We start from the raw sequence: 4,996 nt of genomic DNA, 5'->3' as shown, positions 1-4,996 counted from the left end.
TAATTTCCCATAGCCATTTCATGTGTTTTGTATGACAGTATATGCTAGTATCAAACTACCAGATTTAGCTTGTGGGTTTTGACTTCAACACTTTGCTCTTTAAAGCTTTGTCTCGAAGTTCACAACATCAACAGCCGTCTATGCAATCTCGTATAACACAATACAGTGATACCTTGGCTTTCGAACCTAATTGGTTCCCAGACAGAGTGTGTAAGGCGAAAAGTGTGTATCCCAAAAAATTAATTTCCAAGAGGAAACCATTAAAATAAGAATAATCCGTTCCCAGTTCCCCATAAAACAAAATACTTTCTAATTTTCTAAGCCTTAAAACCACAAAATATACGTTATTTTATGTATAATAAATGAGCTATGGTATTAAAATTAAATAACGTACTGTATAATAAAGTCGTTTTATTTACCTTTGATGGTTGTTGATGGCTTGATGGAATGGAGTGGCCGGTTTCCTCAGCATTAAACACTTGATGAGGAAGATAAGCTTCTTCTTTCACCATCTTCAGGAATGATCCCTTGTAGGTGCTTTCTCTGTGATAATTTTATCTAGTTCCTCAATTGTGTTCTGTTTAACTGGGTTGATAGCTTTTTGCATCAAGTGTACAGATGGCTTGTGCGGATTGTTTGTGGAGCCTGATTGATGGGATATTTTAACCTTGCAGTGTACACTGCCTTTGAAGTGGAAACTCTCTCGCAGTCGTCTGCCTGTCTCTATAATGTTTAAACCACCTCCCCTCACTGCTTTGTTCTTGACTAATCACATGGCTTTAACCGAAGACTGGGGGCGGGGAATAGAGGACAAAAAACAGTCGGCTGCCATTTTGTTGTTAGGAGAACGGGCTCTTTCGCGGAGGACACATCACTCATTTAGGCAGCTCCGTGTGTATCCCGAAAAAAGTTTGTATGCCGAGGTAAAATTTTCATGTATTTAACGTTCGTAAACCGAAAAGTTCGTAAGCCTAGGGGTTCGTAAACCGAGATATCACTGTATGTATGTTTAGCATTGTATTTTGAACAGCCACCCTCATTTCAAGCTCATATAACACCATACCCATATCATTTAGTAATTAACTATTTTTTTCCTGATGAAAGAAGAGAGTCTAAGGTCTCTAACGCTATCATTCCACTTCCACTAAGACGAATGGAGGCGGAGCTCAATGTGTCCGCTTCACTTCAAGACTTATAAATAAAAACCCGGAAGTAACTCCAATAGACAGAAAGCTAGCTATTTAGCTAGTAGATAGCTATCTAGCCAGCTAGATAGCTAGACAGCCAATAGATAGCCAGCCAGCTAGCAAATTAAATGTATTATTATTATTATTATTATTATTATTATTAATCTTGATGTAGTCCTAAAACTCAATATTCTGTGGGTCCTGGAATTCGAGTGACAATGACAAAAACCCTGGCACTGGAGTGAACGCATTTTTTGCACGTCTGGCAGTGAATTAGTTACACATAATTACACATAATCACACATAATAATAACACATGACTTAAACATTAACCTGTACATTGACACACTCCACGAACATGCTCGAATGTAAGCGTCAGGAAAGCCAACTGATCCCTAAAAACAGGAAATGTACAAATTTGCGACCGGGCGACCTCTCTTGGGGTCCTCGCTGGATGTTTTTTCTTGCACATTTTTAAATCCCAACAACAATTTGGTAGCACGAAGCCTCAAGGGTGCTCTTTTGATTAAGATATGATTTGGATTGGATTGCGGCAGTCGATCACAAGGCCCTGGCTGAATGGTGCCTCTTGTTGTGGCTCTGCCACTCGGGACTGGTCGCGGGAGGCCAACTGAGTGGCTGCAATTGTAGCGCGTTATGTAACCACCACTTGGAAGGACCTCTCGGCCCAATGGTGACTAAGGCCGGATTATTGTGAAGCAGACAAATGCCCAATCTCCCTGAAGGCATCTGCAACTACTGTATCCTCAACCTCAATGGCAGGAAGTGATCATATGCTGAAATTTGGACTGTCGACTCCGCCCTCAGTTGCTCAGGTGTTGGTCGTCTTCCTCAGTGGCAGTTAAAAGGACTCCCGGCACGCCCATTCGGTGTCGGGTCATTGTATGCATTGTGTATGCAGTGCATGTGTTTGTTTCATCCTGGCAGACTTTTACTCTTGATTTTTCTTGATGCTTTGTATTTTTCTGTTCAGGACTGGTCTCGTTTCCCCGGTGCCGGGCAGGTCACACCCACATCAACGTACGGCCGAGACCTGTTCCCACACGGCCGTCCGGGGTGCCACTCTGCGCCTGGCAGTGCGACGTCCGCGTTGAGCCATGCGTCGTCACGTGAACGTGCAAGAGGGATCGCGCTCACACCCATGACGATCCGTGCCGCGTCCACGTCAGGCCGAGTCCCGTTCCCATCAGGCCGCCGCCCATCATATGCTCGAGAGGCAACGGTTGCCGTCTCCACCATTGTTTCATGGCGAGTTTGACCTTTTGGGAGACTGTTGGGACTTCTGGAAGCAGTCCGTTGAAGGGGGTGTACTGTCATGATCTGATTGGCGACCTACGGGTGGCGCTGTCGGCCCCGCCTGCACCTGCACAGGTGCTGGTCGTCTTGATCAGTGGCAGACTGCCACGTTCTGGTTGGCGACCAACGGGTAGGGCTGTCATCTCCGCCCTCAGTTGCTCAGGTGTTGGTCGTCTTCATCAGTGGCAGTTAAAAGGACTCCTGGCACGACCATTCGGTGTCGGGTCATTGTATGCATTGTGCATTGGTATGCAGTGTGCATTGTCTATGCATTGAATGTTTTTGCTTCACCCTGTCAAGTTTGTTTCATCTTGGCAGACTTTTACTTTTGGTTTTTCTTTGATGCTTTGTATTTTTCTGTTCAGATGATTTTGATGTTTTAGATTTGGTTCCTGCTGACTTTATTTTAATACAATTTCTCAAATACAACCTGCTGCTCTCTCCTGCCTGCTTTTTGGGATCCACAACCGGCATCACCACCTTGCAAACCGTGACAGTTTCTAGCTAAGTATTAATAAATTGTAAAGTCTTACTGTATGTGACTATAAAATAGGGTTGGTTGGACTGACTTAAGAAACTCACCTAGCCTCCAGCTCATTGTTTACATAATAGCTTCATACCATCTGCTAGCATCTCAAACATTGGCTAGCGTCTGCTCGCCAAAGTTTCTGAAGACATTACTTTTTAGCTTTGACAAACCAAGTGTATAAACAAATCATTTGTATGGCATAAGTTATTTTATTTGTATATATCAATATGCCTTTCTTGATACTTGCACTCTGTACAGTTTTTTTTATGAAACGGTTGTTGCACATTTACAGTACACAGTTGAAATGTTATTTTACTATGTTTAGAATATCTTGTTTTCTATTCTTTTACCCCCTCCACCCCATCCCCTTTCAAATTGCTGCCGTGGACTGCAAACACCTCGCACTATACTTGCAATAGTACACTAGTACTATTACACTAGTAGTGTGCACAGTTTTGCCTAGCTAGCAACATGTAATTGTCCTTTTCGTTTGCCAACGTTGTTTGGCTTATGTGCAGAGATGTCATACAGTACGGTATGTATCTGCAGCGCACACACACACATCCACTGAGCGATATATCATAGTGATTGGACACCGAGTTTGGTGAGTATGGCTTTGCAGCTTTAATGCGCACCGAGAGCCTTTGCCTCAAGCACCTGCAGGCCTCCAGCAGTTGCAAACTAATCCCACGCACCCGCGCGCGAATGTCATGTGCTTCCTTTTTGCGCATTTTCACACCTTTCATTATGTCATGACTGTAACATCATTAGAAAGTACATATGCAGAAAATGAAAATGTATGCTTGTTTTCTCCCCCAGTTGATGTTGTGAGCCAATGCAGCTGAAAGGTGGCAACACAAACCAGTGTTCCTGTCAATCAAAATATATATTCTGAAAACACGTCAGAGCATTTTTTCTCTATTTTACTCCTGCAGTGAATTCACCAAGTTTGATAATGCTTTTTGTTCTCATTCGTAAGACCATTCAGCCCGACTGTACTCGTACATGGATTACTGGGTGGACGAGTAAGGTATAATATAATACATATTTCCTAACAGGTGTGGGATAAATGATCAGATGGGCTTTTTGTAAACTCGTGTCAAGAAAGCTCTCATTGACAGAGGTGATTGCAGGGAAAGTGTGACAGGTGTTGATCATAAATCAAACTCACCCAGGAAATGGCTGGGTGTGTTGTGGCCAAGACAGAATGGAAACGTGGAAAAGACAAGTTCAGAAATTTACCAACAACAACATTGTTCTGCGTGTCATATCAAATGAGTTCATAGTTCGTTTGGTACTCAAACAGAAGGGCAAAAGTTTTGGATGAAACTTGCTTGACTGCGAACACGAGGGTGATTGGTGAAAGAAAAGTTGTTAATAGCTCAGGGTGACATGACTGTGAGGGCTTTGGGGAGATTAAATCAACTTCGCAACACATAGACTGACATTTATTGATTTTAAATATCACATCCACAGATGCCAAGAACCTTGGGATCATATTTGTACAATTCCATGATGCAAATGTTAGAATGGGTTGCTTAATGTAGGTCAGTGCTTCTGCGACTGTCTCGGCCTTCTTCCTGCACACAACTGATATTGTGGCGAAACTTTCAAACGCCTACCTTATTTCACGACTCTGGATTTCACCATAAAAATATATATTATACCTTATACAGTACGCTGTTGTGTAGATGAATACGCTACAACCAAGGAGTATGACATTTCTGTTTTTGGCGGAAGTAACATTATTTTAATATTTTCCCACGTCTCCCGAAGGGGTCACTGAGATGGCTACGCCCCCACTGTTTGACGTAATCAGTTTCCGCACATGCGCACTATGTGCATGTTCTGACCGGGTGGGCGGGGTAGGACCAGAGAGCAGCGGACCCTCGCTCTACTTAGTTTAGCTTAGCTTATTTTAGCTTGTTTCCTCCCTCCCTTCTCGCCTGCCTTCTCTCTACTT

Source organism: Hippocampus bargibanti, linkage group LG17 (genome assembly GCF_051943395.1).
Source record: "Hippocampus bargibanti isolate YZ-2025 linkage group LG17, ASM5194339v1, whole genome shotgun sequence".
NCBI lineage: Eukaryota > Metazoa > Chordata > Actinopteri > Syngnathiformes > Syngnathidae > Hippocampus > Hippocampus bargibanti.
Note: the sequence above shows the minus strand (reverse complement) of the source record.